The sequence below is a fragment of the Capsicum annuum genome, chromosome 12 (genome assembly GCF_002878395.1).
Source record: "Capsicum annuum cultivar UCD-10X-F1 chromosome 12, UCD10Xv1.1, whole genome shotgun sequence".
Taxonomy (NCBI): domain Eukaryota; kingdom Viridiplantae; phylum Streptophyta; class Magnoliopsida; order Solanales; family Solanaceae; genus Capsicum; species Capsicum annuum.
This window is the reverse complement of record NC_061122.1, coordinates 19,805,244-19,820,750: the sequence shown is the minus strand read 5'-3', so window position 1 is coordinate 19,820,750 and position 15,507 is coordinate 19,805,244. Positions and strand designations below refer to the sequence as shown.

At 36.0% G+C, this 15,507-nt stretch overlaps 1 pseudogene; it reads left to right on the top strand.

Moving 5' to 3' along the window:
* The first annotated feature begins 3,445 nt into the window (after positions 1 to 3,445).
* LOC107850104 lies at positions 3,446 to 7,897 on the top strand (annotated as a pseudogene).
* Positions 7,898 to 15,507: the final 7,610 nt, after the last annotated feature.

The following is a 15,507-nucleotide window of genomic DNA, read 5'->3' as shown; positions in this document are numbered from 1 at the left end:
GAACCCAAGAAGGACGCCTACGTATCTCACTCTCGAAAGAGGAGAATCAGGTGTGCGTAGTTCGTGAAGTCTTGCCAAAATGGCCAATTAAACTCTTTTTCTTTTTTTTTTCTTGAAATTTTAAGAAGAAAAGAAAAATGACAAATTGTCAAAAGAATAGACGAAAATCTTTTTTTGAATTTTCCAGATTTAATAACCTATAAAAAATAAAACCTATGATTACTAAAGAAAAATCTTTTTTGGATTTTCAATTTTGAATTTCATATGAAAATGAAACTTGAACCTATTAAAGAAAAATCTTTTTTGGATTTTCAATTTTGAATTTCATATGAAAATGAAACTTGAACCTATTAAAGGAAAATCTTTTTGTAGTTTTCTTTTAAAGATGTATATGCAACACTTACTCTAAATAAAGAGTGAAGAAAATCTTTTTGGATTTTTCAAATAAGATCCCCGAAACAACAATAGGCTGCCTACGTATCAAACTTCCGAAAGAGGAGAATCTAGGGTGCGTATTTCGTCCAAATTGGACAATTAAGGATTAAATGACAAACTAAACCTTGAATTGAGAGACACAACTAAAGACAGATGATGAAAATAAAATCTTTTTTGGGTTTTTAATTAGAAACTAACACCAACAACTATGAAAGGAAAAATCTTTTCGATAATTTCGTTATATAAAAATGTACAAAGCTCCTATTGAAAGAAAAAATTATTTTTTGTAGTTTTCTAATTGTGAATACTTACTAAAGAAATAAAAGGAAAATCTTTTTAATGTTTTTGATTTTTCGGGAAATGAGTGCAAAAAGTAAAAAAATATTTTTTTTTCGAATTGTGAAAAACAAAAGCCATAAAGAACCCTAAAAACTACCAACTCTTTTTTTTCACTTTTTTTTTTAACAATTTCTTGCCTACACACTTTGCTTCTAACTCATGCTTTTGCCCAAATCAGTTTGTCAAATGATCTCGTTACCCTCAAAGATGCAACATTTAGCACGTAGGGATACTTTAGAGGTGAGTCTCCTACAAAGGGCCACATGGGTCCCGTTAGATCTCAATATAATGCAAATAAGCATGACCTAAAGGCTGACCTATGCTGGGGTTCACTAACAAGGCTGTTCGAGGGAGCGTATGATCGATAGTGGCTGCACTAGCTTTCCACCTACTCCATACCAGCCGATGGCTCCCCCTCCTAAAAATAAGGGTGACTCAACTATAGGTTGTGTACACAACGTGTACTACAAAACTTGTTGCAGAAAGAATTGACTCGGGTTATGCAAATGATGCCAGATATGAAGCGGTAACACATAAGAGAAACTGTAATCACGTAGCATGTTGTCACTCAACAACGATAAACAAATACAAACAATAGCACCAACAATGTCTATACACTCATAATGTCAAAACTAAGCCGTTATAACTCCAAAAAATAAGCTCGAATTCTGAAAATCCCCAGCAGAGTCGCTAGAGCTGTCACACTCCTTTTTTAACTCCAAAAGATTTATTTTACGATTTGAAAGGGTTTTATTATTAAAGCGATAAAAGATGAAAATTGTTTCGAAAAAGGATTCATTAGTTTCAAAACTCAGATTCGCCACCTGGCATAAATCAGGTGTGCCAAGTCACCCGTGGATATCCTTTTTTCAAAATGGTTTTGACTCTATAAAACTGATCCGCGAACAGAGATTCCGACTAAGGAATTCTGTGGACCGAGGGAAAGGTGTTAGACACACCTCGATCCCGTGGTTTGACCACGGTTGCTTGGTGGAGTATATCGGCTAATTTGAACACTATGAATGTATAAACCACACCAAACATAAATAAAATGATCAAACAAACAAACAAATCCAAAAACAATGTCCAGTCCAATTATACAGTCCAAAATAGAAAAAGAATGCGAACATGTAAATCCTATTCTACCCTACACTAATTTTATACTAAGCTCCCATGCTACCCAATGCCTTGGGCCTTCATCACGGATGTCCTCCAAATACAAAATACTTCGGGGCATTCTCCGGCGAATAAATACAAGTGATCGTGGGGCATTTCCTGATTAAATGAATACATTTCCAAATGAAAGAACTAAAACCAAACCGTTCAACTCAAATTCCACATTCAAACATTCAACAAGAAAACTTATTCCTAAATTTTGCCTACCCGAACCAACATTCACCTATCCATTTCAACATATCATAATTTTATCATATTCAAACAATATTCATGCTCATTACGAATTAAACAAAACAACAATAAACCAAAGCTAATCTAAATTCAACTTTTTTTTGTCAATTTCTCAAGTCCATCCCCCAAATCCATTTTTAACCACATTATTAAACCACTTCGACTATCAAATCATTTCTCAAAATCCGAAACCAACAACACATACCCCAACAAAGATTCAAACATTTAAGCATACCAATCATTCATATCCATAACAACAGTTAACATTTTTCTCGAAATATTCAAAGCCACACCACAAAATCACGATATTAACCAACTTCGATATAATAAAAAGTAGAGTTGAGAGATGAACCTTTGAAGAATTAATTTCGTTGATAATAAAATCAAGAATGACCGGACTATAGAATTCCTAATGCGACCTCAACAATGACGAACTCCAACTCCGTATTGAAAATTTTGAGACCCAAAACTAAAGCTCCATAAATCCAATCGAACCCGAAAACCGACACTGTTCACGGTACTATTTCTCTCTCTCGCGATTCTCTCATCTCTCCCTCATTTTTTTTTGTTCTTCTTGTAAGAAAGATAATTTGGTGATTGTTGTTATTGTGGAGAAGATGATGATGAAAGAATGAGCCCCCTCTTTTCCCCTTTTAGAATTTTCCTTTTATATTTTTTATTTGGTTTTTCTTTTTCTTTATTTATTATCCTATGTGGAAGCATATAATTGGTGGCTTGTGGGACTAAGTGTGTGGCATGTGGAAAAGTTAGTGTGGCATGTGGAAAGATGAGGGTGGCGTGTGGAAAAATGAGTAGGGCGTGTGCCTTTTGCATGTATCCAATGAAAAATGGAAAATGAGGTGTCGAGGTGACATAGTGAGGTGGCAAAGCTGCTATGTATTTAATTATTTTCAATTCTTTATTCTTTTTTTTGTGGGGGGGGGGGGGGGGAGAAATTATCAATTCAACAAAAGTATGGTAAGGTGAATAAAATAAAAATAAAAATAAAAATGAAAATTTAAAAAAAATAATATTTTCGAGAAAGGACAAAATTACGTGTCTATATTCCTATCTTGGCTTTCAAGCCTATTTGTTGTTCCAAGAAGAGTTTATTTTTTCACTTGATGAGCAACTCTTGTTCCTTGTTTCTTGTCACACTTATGTGGATAGACTAGTTGACTCTTTCTTGGGAGGGTATTTAGGTAAGAGGGATGTTTGGGTTTATGTGAAGTTTGAGCCACCTTGGCAAGATGCTATGATTGATTACACTAATCCTAACCCTCATACCTTGAGGAACTTTTGTTTGTTTGTCCTTTCTATTATTTTGCAAGGTTCGGATTCGAGGTCGAATCCTTTTTCAAGAAGGAGAGAATGATACAAGTACGATCGTGATTGTGGACCAATACGTAAAGACTCGATCTCGGGTGGCAACCCAACTAATGGAACAAGCTTTGAAGTGTAGAGAACAAGTCCCAACACTCCAAAGACATCCAATATGCACACTCCAAGGCAGCCCCTTTGCCATGGCTCATTAAGGGTATTTTAATTATTTTGTAATAAGTTATAACCTAGGTTATAAATAGAACATATTAGGTCATTTTCTCATAATTTTGATGATATTTTGAGAGCTCTAGAGAGAGAGTCTTTCAAGGTGGATTCCTTGTAAACAAGTGAGGATATCACTTGTGTTGGTGCTAATTTTGAAATGTTGGTTGCTTGGGAATCCCGTTCCTTTGAGGTCACCGTAGAGCTTGGTGTTACTTGTATGAATTCTTAGGTCTTTGTGTTTAATATACACCTAGGTTCATAGTGTTTGTACATTTATATGTCAAGTTACCTATTTCATTGTTATTGTTGTACATTCTCGGGCTTGGTGTCCCAAAATCGAGACTTTGTGTTCTTCTTGTTCTTGTGCTTGTATTGTTAATCTAGTTTGTTGGCTCATTGATTTTAGAGGTGTTGAACACCTTAATATCTTGTTGTTATTGTGTTTTCATTGTTGTTGTAGTGAATCCAAGAGTGGTCACCAAAGGGGTCCTCGGTTCTTCCAACTTGTGGACTATTTTGGTATTTGTTTTGTGTCTCCTTTATCGATCTTGTATCAGGGAATAAGGTGTAGAATTCTTATATTCTTATAGGCATCAACAATAGAGGAATTGGTTGGGAACACTGGCTTGGCATAGCCTTGTGGCGTATTGCGCTGAGGTGTAGACTATGCTGTGTGTGGATGTTTTAAAAATGTTGAATGCTTTCATAGGTTTGTCATATCATAAAGGGGGAAATTGTTAAGTCCTTAATTTTGATGATTGAAAACTATATGTAATTTGTATGTGGGACCTTTTTACAGGAGTTTTTGTGATGACAAAATAGGTTGGGTTCACCTGTCACTATCACGGTCAACAGTCACAACTGACACAAAGTATAAAAGTTGGTGGAAAAACCTGCCGCCACCTTTTTGCCTCAACCAATGATATCTCTCTAGGTTTTCTTGTGTCATACTATATGTTGCTAATCTTTCTCAACAAGAAAAAAATGTTTCCATATTCTCACAACTAAATATCTTTCAGAAGCTAAATCAGAGACTCCACACTGCAATAGGAAACTGATTGTTAATTGAGTTATATTTTTACTTCCTTATTGTATTTGAGTCTTTGTATTTTGTTCTTCAATGTTTGCCTACATTAGCTTATGATTGTAGTAGATGTTAAGGTGCAAACCTTTCATTGTAATCGTGTAGAGTTAGGTGATTGTTCAAGCTAGAGTTAGCTTGTGGAGTCCAGTTAGATTTAGCTAGAAGTTGAAGCAGTAGAGGTACTGCTTGCATTTCCTTGTAATAGAGTTGTTGCTAGGAAACAAAGGATTAGGAGGTTAATTCCGTGGAGTCTGTATTCAAGAATTTGCTTGAGTATAGTGGAGCTTAGAAATCCTGGAGGCAGGTGGTGATTTTTTCCCCCTTGAGCAAGGAGTTTCCACGTAAAAACCTTGAGTCTTCTATTTACTTTATTCCTGCACTTCTAACTTTATATATCTCCTAGTTCTTGTCGTGTGAGTGTATCTGGGAACATGTCCCTGAGTTGAGTAGCAACCTATCTCAACTCTTCACCGTCCATCACTTGATCAAGAGAGCCAATTAATTAAAAAAAAGATCAATATGGATTCCAAAGGCTTCAATGTTTCAATTGTAGCACTTTTTGCTTGCCTGATTTTATCATTTTCATCATCTATTCTTACCTATCGAGCACTGTTGCCACCAATTAGAGTAGGTTACTATAGATATAGCTGTCCCTACGCTGAAAACATTGTTCAAATATTGTCAACAAAGTCGTGTCACGTAATCCAGACATTGTTGTTGGCCTTATTAGGTTACATTTTACGATTGCTTCGTTAGGGTATGTATGCAATTAATTTTCCTAACATTTTATCTTGCTAGTTTGATGGTTACATTGTCTTATAATGCCAACATATTGTGTGCTTTAATTAGGGGTGTGATGCATCTGTGTTATTGGATGGACAAAATTCCAAGAAGGCAGGTATTCCCAACAAGAATAATTTACTAGGTTTTGAGGTGATTGATGCTGCAAAAGCTGCACTTGAGGCTGCCTGCCCTGGAACTGTCTCCTGTGCAGACATACTTGCATTTGCTGCTAGGGATAGTTCCTATAAAGTGGGGAGAATAGACTATGATGTCCAAGCTGGACGTCGCGATGGACATGTTTCTATTGACTCTGAAACATTGGCCAACCTTCCTTCTCCTTTCTTTGATGCGAAGGAAATCATGAATGATTTTCCTAGGAAAGGTATGTTAGTTGATGAAATGGTGACCCTCTCTGGCGCACATTCCATTGGCATTGCACATTGCGCTGTTTTTGCTAACTGTTTGTACCCTCAAAACAATCAGCAAAATCTACCAATTGATCCTGAATATTCTAATTTCTTGAAGTCCATTTGTCCACTAGAAGCTCTAACAAATGGAACAGAACTGATAATCCCGCGAACCTTGATGTACTGACCCCAACCAAGTTGGATAGCAAATATTACTTGGCATTAAAGAGTCAAAAGGGATTTTTGGTATCTGATCAAACATTGATGTCACTTCCTACAACTGCTAAACTGGTGGACTACAATGCTTAGATATGGTTCAATTTGGGCTAGAAAGTTTGCAGCTGCAATGGTTCACATGGGTACTTTGGATGTACTCAAAGGTCGTAATGGAGAGATCAGGAGGAACTATAATTTCGTTAACTAATTACATCTCAATCACTTGTCTTTGAGAAATTTGAGAAAGTTTCAATATTATTTCCACTTGTCGATCCTAAAAAGCGGCAAGGATGGTTCAATGCTTGTTCATTTATTTGTTTTTTCCTCTTCCGAAAGTTTGTCCTATTGAATTGTATTTGATTTTTTCCCAATGTTTATCCAATTGATTAAAAGATTTTTTTGATATAATTTTGTACATGGGGATGGCATTTTCTAAACCCCTTTAATTCTCAACTAATAATTTTAGTAGGAAGCAAATTGCATTATTTGTGTTAGTATGTTGTAAATATTGTTGATATTAATGTAACCATACATTGTTGTATATTAGTGTAATTGCTGTCACACCCCTATTTTAACCAAAAGATTAGATTTTATGTTCGAAAGGGTTTTTATTATTAAGTGAGAAGAAGAAAAATTTGTTTCGAAAAAGGATTTTTTACATTTAAACTCAGGGTCGTCACTTGGCATAATTCGATGTGCCAAGTCACCTTTGGAAAATCTTTTTCAAAATGATTTGACTGTTTAAAACTAGTTTGCAAGCAGAAATTTCGACTAAGGAATTCTGTTGACCGAAGGGAAGGTGTTAGGCACCCTCGATCCCGTGGTTCGACCACGGTCGCTTGGTGGAGCGTATCGACTAATTTTGACACAAAGAATATATAAACCACGTATACACACAACAATTAAACAAACAAACACAAATAAAATGAATATCAAAGAATATAATGTCCAGTCTAATTATACAGTCCCAAAATAGAAAAATGCGAAAATGTAAACCTACGCTAACCACACTAATCCTAAACTACGCTCCAATGCTTTACCCGATGCCTGGGGCCTTCATCACGGACTTCTTCCGAGTACAAAATACTTCGGGACATTCCCCGATGAATAAGTACAATATAATCTCGGGGCATTCCCCGGTGAATAAGTACAGTATAATCTTGGGGCATTCCCTGGCGAATGAATATATCATCAAATCTTATGTGATAAAGTGGAAAGAAACGTTCACACGCACATTCAAACATTCAACAAAATACCATTCCTATTTGCCTACCCCATCTAGCATTTGCCTACTAGTTTCGATCTAGAACGTGATATTATCAAACTTAGCAAATTTGACGGCTATTTTGCATCAAACAAACATCAATTAATCAATACGAACAAATCATGTTTACTTTCTGTCCATTTTCAATTCTCAATCCCACCCAAATCTAATTATCTAATTTTAAATCAAGATTCAAACATAACAATTCATGCTACTATTTCCAACAATCCATAACCCCGTAAACTCAATGTTCATCATTTACCTCACATACAATTCGTAACCAAAAGAATCAACAACCTATCAACATAAGTGATTATTCACCACCAACAAAGATCACACAACACACAAATACTCAATCTCATATATGAAGTATCGTAAAAATAAAAGAGGAAAAGAATAGAGTTGGACCTCAATTGACGACTTTATTCCGAACAACTTGCGATCGATCGGAGCTTGCGAACCAATGGAACCTCAACATTGTACCTCAACAACGACCAAATCCCAACTTCGATATACTCCCCTTCTGTTCTATTTTTTTCGTTGACCCGAAACAAAAAATCACAAAAAAAGGACAAATCCGAACTCGATTTACAGCTAGGCTTCACCGGAATCAAGTCGAATGGCCACTTATGGAGGATTTCGGGACTGTGGTGGCTTATCCGATGAGCTACAACCAATTTCGATGAGAAGTTTGACAGAACAACAGAATTGGGAATCGCAACTTAGCGGATTTCGATTCGATTTCATCAATTTTCAAATAGTGGAGCCAATTCTGGATCTGTGTGATGGAATCCGGCGGGGATTAGACGATTTCAACGAAAACATTCACCAAAAAACTCAAATAACCCACCGTGTTCCGTTCACTCCCTTTCCGATCAACTCCTGGATCGTCCCTCTCTCTCTCTCTCCCAATTTCAGTGGGTGCCTATGTGTGTATATAGAAAGAATAGGATGAGCATTTTTCTTCTTCTCCGATCTGTGTATTCCCGTGAACTCTGTGTGTGATTCTGTGTAGATTGAATTATGTGTGTTGTCAGAGTTGTGAGGATTCTGTATTGTTATGGAAGAATGAAGTGTGAGAATATGGGGTGTTTGTGAGAGATTGTGAGAGTGATGTGTGATGGTGTGCGTGAATATCCCCTTTTATTTGTGCTTTCCCCTCAATGTGTATGTGTATTATATATGTGTGTGCGTATGAACTTATGCTCCCTTATTCTTGCTACTGTGGGCCCCTTAAAAATATGAGTGCTGGGTAGGGAGGTGGGGGTATATAGGTAGAGAGGGCTTAGGGGTGGGGGTATATATGTGGGGTGTGAGGTAGGGTAGGGGAGGTAAGGGGTGTGAATTGGTTGAGATAATGTTTGTTAGGATAAGGGAATATTAAAGATTTATTGAAATTTTGTTATTTTTGTATTTTTGTGGGTTATAATCATATGGGTGAGGGCGTATGCTAATGCGAGGTAAAAATGGATGAATTGGATTTTTGGGAGGGACAAAATTAGGTGTCTACAATTACATAGATTTGATTTAGTAATTAAAGAGAATAATAATGGTTTTGGTAGTGCAGATTTTGTAGGATAGAATAGCGAATTTAGAGGGATAGAAAAACTGATCCTTAGGGATAGTAAGACGGATCTTTAGAAATGTAATCATTAAATATTTTCTATTTAATGTCAAGACTCTCAATATTGAGAGACATTCAGCAGAAAATTGACATGGTATCAGAGCCTTCTCTTGACTATCTTGTCTCATAGAGTTCATTTGTGGTTCCTTTCAATCTTTTTTAAAAATTTTGGTTTTGTTGATTGTTCCTCGGCAATTAATACCTTGAATTTTGATCTTGGTCATTTTGCTTTTATTTTTTTGAGTCAGTGTTTCTAGTTTTCATAAATATGACTTCATATCAGATTGAATCATTCAGCGTTCATTTCACTAGAAAGAATTTTTCATCATGGGAGTTTCATTTTCAGTTATTTATCACCGGAAAAGAACTATAGGGCCATATAGATGGAGCCGATCCTGCTCCTACTAATCCGACAAAGTTAGGTGAATGGAAGATTAAAGATGCTCGGGTGATGACATGACTTTTAAGGTCAATTGACCCTCTTATTGTTCTTAATCTCAGGCTTTACAAGACAGTTAAAGCCATGTGGGATTATTTACAAAAGGTTTACAACCAAGATAATAGTGCCTAACGCTTTCACTTAGAGTATGAAATTGCTAATTACTCTCAAGGAGGTCTTTCTGTTCAGGATTATTTTTCTAGATTTCAGAACTTATGGGCTGAATTTACGGATATTATTTATGTCAAAATACCTGTCGAATCCCTCTGTAGTTCGGCAAGTTCATGAGCAAAGAAAACGAGATCAATTTTTGATGAAGTTACGCTCTGAGTTTGAGAGTGTTTGCTCCCACTTGATGAATCGTGACCGTCTCCCTCCTTGAATATTTGTTTTAGGGAATTACTCCATGAAGAACAACGTTTTATCACACCAAAATGCTTTCAAGCAAGTTGATGATATTGTTGTAGCATTTGCTGCCCAAGGTAAAGGAAAGGGTAGGGATATGACTAGAACTTAATGCTACAGTTGCAAGGAATATGGTCATATTGCTAGCAATTGTGGTAGGAGGTTTTGAAATTATTGCAAACAACAAGGACACATTATCAAAGAATGTCTCACACGCCCTCAAACCCGTAAGGTCAATGCTTTTCAAGATGAGACAAATGATTTCACTACTGAGAACTCATCTTCGGGACAAGTTCTTACTCTTGAAATAGTAAGACAAATGATCATTTCAGCCTTTTCAGCTTTAGGGCTACAAGGTAATAATCTTGCATCTAATTTTTGGCCTGTTGATTCTGGCGCTTCCAATCATATATCCAACTCATCTAGTATGCTAAAAAATATTCGTAAGTATCATGGTCCATCACATATTCAAGTTGCCAATGATAATAATTTACCCATTACCAAGGTTGGGGATATTACTAAAACTTTCAACAATGTTTCTGTGTCACCAAAACTATCCACTAGTCTTATTTCAGTTGGACAATTAGTAGATAACAATTGTGATGTGAATTTTTCTCGTAATGGTTGTATTATGCAGGATCAGGTGTCAGGGATGATAATTGCAAAGGGGCCTAAAGTTGGACGACTGTTTCCAATACACTTTTCCATTTCTCGTGTTCTATCATTTGCTTGTACTTCTACACCTAGTAAGACTGAGGTGTGGCATAAGCTCTTAGGACACCCAAATTCTATTTTGTTGTTTCATTTATCAAATTTGGGTTTATTGGGAAGCAAAAATTAATTTTTCACTGCTTCCTTTGATTGTTCTTCTTGTAAATTAGGCAAGAGTAAAATTCTTCCTTTTCCTAATTTTAGTAGTCGTGCTACAAAGTCTTTTGATGCCATTCATAGTGATGTTTGGGATATTTTACCAATTGTTTCTCATGCTCATTTCAAGTACTTTGTGATATTTATTGATGATTATAGTCGATTTACGTGGGTATATTTTTTTCGTTCCAAAGCTGAGGTATTTTCCATATTCAAGACATTTTTGGCCTATATTAAGACTTAATTTTCTACTTGCATCAAATTATTAAGATCTGATTCTGGTGAAGAATATATGTCTTATGAGTTCAAAAACTTTTTGCTTGAAAAAGGAATTATCTCACAACGCTCTTGTCTATGTACACCACAACAAAATGGGGTTGCTGAACGTAAAAATCATCATCTTTTAGATGTCACTCGTACTTTATTGATTGAGTCCTCTGTTCCATCTAAGTATTAGGTGGAAGCTTTGTCTACTGCTGTTTACTTAATTAATAGACTACCATCTAAAGTCTTAAATCTAGAATCTCCATATTTTCGTCTTTATCACAAAAATCCAAGCTATGATAATTTTTATGCATTTGGTTGTATTTGTTTTGTGCATCTTCCTCCTTCACAGTGCAATAAAATTTCTGTTCAGTCTACCAAATGTATTTTTATGGGTTATATTATTCACAGAAAGGTTTTCTCTGTTATGATCCATGTTCTAATAAATTTCATGTTTCTAGAAATGTTGTTTTCTTTGAGAATCAATATTTTTTTCTTACTCATGTTGAGTTATCTCCTGCTTCACCTTTTTTTCCAACTTTTGAGGATTTGTCATCTTCTTCTAAGAGGTTCAAACCTGGATTTGTGTATGAACGTCCACGGACAACTTTACCCCCTCCTAATATTGATCCGCCACCTGAAACTGCTCCACAACTAGAATCTGAGAATTCTTTAAAGCCTGCTCCTCTAGAGCCAACTCGGTAATGTACGAGAGTATCTCATACTCCTAATTGGTATGGCTTTTCATCTACTTTATCCACCATTTCTGCTCCAACTTGTTACTTACAAGCTTCCAAGCATGAATATTGGCAGAAAGTAATGGAGGAGGAACTTTTGGCTCTTAAAGAAAATGACACATGGAATATTGTTTCATGTCCTTCAAATGTCCATCCAATTGGATGTACATGGGTTAATTCAATAAAACTTCATTCTGATAGAGCTCTTGATAGGTACAAAGCTCGGTTGGTTGTTCTTGGTAACAAACAGGAGTATGGTGTGAACTTTGAAGAGACTTTTGCACTGGTAGCAAAAATAACGACGATGGAAACTATTATTGCCATTGCTGCTTCACAAAACTGGGCTCTTCATCCAATGGATGACAAAATGATTTTCTTCATGGTGATCTCAAAGAGGATATTTATGGGAAGCCTCCACCAGGTTTGTTCTCATTGCCTACATCAAATGTATGCAAGTTGAAGCGGTCTTTGTATGAATTAAAACAAGCTTACAGAGCTTGGTTTGACAAATTTCGGTCTAGTTTACTACAATTCTCTTTTGGGCAGAGCAAATATGACTCATCTTTATTTCTTCAGAAAACATCCACAGGTTGTGTTCTTCTTTTGGTATATGTAGATGACATTATTATTACAGGAATTGATTCTTCACTAATCACTAGCCTGCAACAACAACTTAAGGATTCTTTTTTCATATGAAAGATCTTGGTACTCTTACATATTTCTTGGGTTTGAAAGTTCATCGTGATTCATCAGGTGTGTTTCTAAATCAGCACAAACATACCCAAGATATGATTTCTTTGGTAGGTCTTCAAGATTCCTCCTCTGTAGATACTCCATTAGAATTGAATGTAAAGTATTGCCGGGAGGAAGGCGATCTTCATCCTGATCCAACCAGGGGCGAACCTATGTTGTATTTTAGAATGCTCCGGCACCCACTAAACTTGACGTGGAATAGGTATAATTACATAGAAAATATACGAAAATAGGTATAAAACAAATAAAAGCACCCACTATCATAGAAAGTTGGGTGGGTGTGTTGGCATTGATGTTGATCTTAAGGTTCTTCATTGGAAGGAGGTCCCAAGTTCGAACCTTATTGAGGTGATTTTCTTTTTAAATTTTTTTAAGCACCCATTATTCCTAAATCCTGGGTCTGCGCAATTAGTTGGGAGTTTTAATTACCTTACTATTACCAGGCCTAATATCTCTTTTGCAGTTTAACAAGTTAGTCAATTCATACAAGCTCCCCGTCATCTTTATTTGGTGGCTGTCCGTCGCATAATTCGATATATCCTAGGAACATCTACTCGTAGATTATTCTTTTCTAGTGGTTCACCTATTCGTCTTAATGCTTTTAGTGATTCTTATTGGGCAGGATGTTCTGACACTCGTTATTTTCTTACTAGTTGGAGCATGTTTCTTGGAGAGTTTTTGATATCTTGGAAGAGTAAGAAGCAAGACTGTGTGTCAAAATCTTCAACAGAGGATGAATATCGAACAATGTCTACTGCTTGCTCTGAGATTGTGTGGCTTCGTGGATTACTTGCTGAGATTGGATTTCCTCAATCTAATCCTACTCCTCTCCATGCTGACAATACAAGTGCTATCAGATTACTACTAATCCGGTTTATCATGAGCGGACTAAACACATCAAAGTAGACTTTTATTATATACGAGAAGATGTATATAAAGGTGTCATTACTCTTTCGCACGTGTCCAGTGATCTTCAAATAGCTGTTGCATTTACAAAATCAATGGCACGACGACGACATTAGTTTCTAGTCGGCAATTTGATGCTTCTTGATCTACCAGCATCAATTTGAGGGGGGATGTTAGTATGATGTAACTATTGTATATATTAATCTAATCATATATTGTTGTATATTAGTGTAATTACATAGATTTGATTTAGTAATTAAAGAGAATAATAGTGACTTTAGTAGAGCAGATTTTGTGGGATAGAATAGCGGATTTACAGGGATAGAAAAATTGATCTTTAGGGATAGGAAGATGGATCTTTAGAGATGTAATCATTGAATTTTTTCCATTTAATGACAAGACTCTCAATATTGAGAGGCATTCAGCAGAAAATTTACAATTTGGAGTTATTGGTGTTGTGAACATAATTAGCCCACTCACTATAGATTGTTCATGTGATCCAAGGAAAATTTAAGGCTTCATTGAAGCTGCAAAAGGAAGCAGACAAGATTTAGGATAAAATTATTGAAAAGGTAATCCAAGTAGCTAGGGTTCACAACAATTTTGTCCACTTGTAACAGGATTTTGTACCTATATATTTAACATTTGAATACAAGTCAAACTGTTCATATTGAATACACATTGTTTACATGTCATCATGTGTGTGTATTGTTAAGTCCCATATTGGTGGGATGAGGCATATGATATCTTTTTATGGACTTGGCAATTCTTCCATCATGCATGACATGAGATTCATTTTTTATATGGTCAGAGCCAACTAGCCCCATACCAATTTTTAATTTACCGATGTTGGCCCCCATATTAAATTGTCCACGCACCAGATGTCCAATTCTAGCATGAAGCAGGGTGTTAAGTTCCACACCGGTCGGATGAGGCAAATATGATCTCCTTATATGGACTTGACAATCCTCCATTCCTCCCTCATGAGTTTGGGATTGAGTTTGATCCAGAATCCATTTCTTTACATGTATGATACAACAATATAATTTTAAGCGAGTGAAAGACTTGGTTTTCTTAGCCCCTTTTCTCAATCTTGTCATCTTATCTCTGCCACTGTTGGGATTCGCTGGCCTCGCCCTGGTACACCAATCAAAAATAAATATTTAGTGCTTTTCACCTTTTCCCCCAATGAGTGACAATCAGGTCTATCAGAATATTGCATAATTGTCTCCATACCTTAGAACCTCCGAAATTCTCTCTTTACTTTCTATTAGAAAAGTCTAGTTTGGGACTGATCGAAGGCGACCAAATATGAAGTAGTTTCTAGAACGATTGCAAAGGACACAACAAATGAAGTAGTTTCTAGAACGATTGCAAAGGACACAACAAATGCGCTGCCTCCTCTAGCCTCCACCAACATTCACCTTGGCGAAACAATCATCTGGACAAGAGTTATATATATATATATATATCTATTTGTTCATATTTCAACATTATCAAAGAAATGAATCTTGAGCTTAACTGATCAGTTCCAATGTTAGATCATTAGAGATGGATTGCCCAAGACCATTTAAGGAGATTGTTCATCCATTTTACTATTGATGTGGGACTTATTCCATCTTCAACAGAGTATACATTAAACTTTTTGTTATGCAAACCTAAGGATATCATATGCATTTCCTTAGTCTCAAACTAACTTTTTAATTGTTTCTCATTTACAACATGGGTAACACCTGGTTTAATTTCAATCTTGCATGCTAGCCGCTAGGTGATATAATTTAAGAAATTAGTTTGTTATCATAGATTCAAGATCTCTTTCACGGAGAATTTTAGTAGCTCAGTTAGTTGGTTACTTGAACTTTTTACCTTATTGGTGAGGATTCGATTCCCCACCTTGTTATCCCCTCCCCCATTTTCCCATCTCCTACGCCCTTCATCTAAATTTTGGTTCCAACATTAACTGCATGAATCATTTATAAAAATTATTAGAAAAACTCCTTTCAATCAATTCGACAAATTAACATTAGGA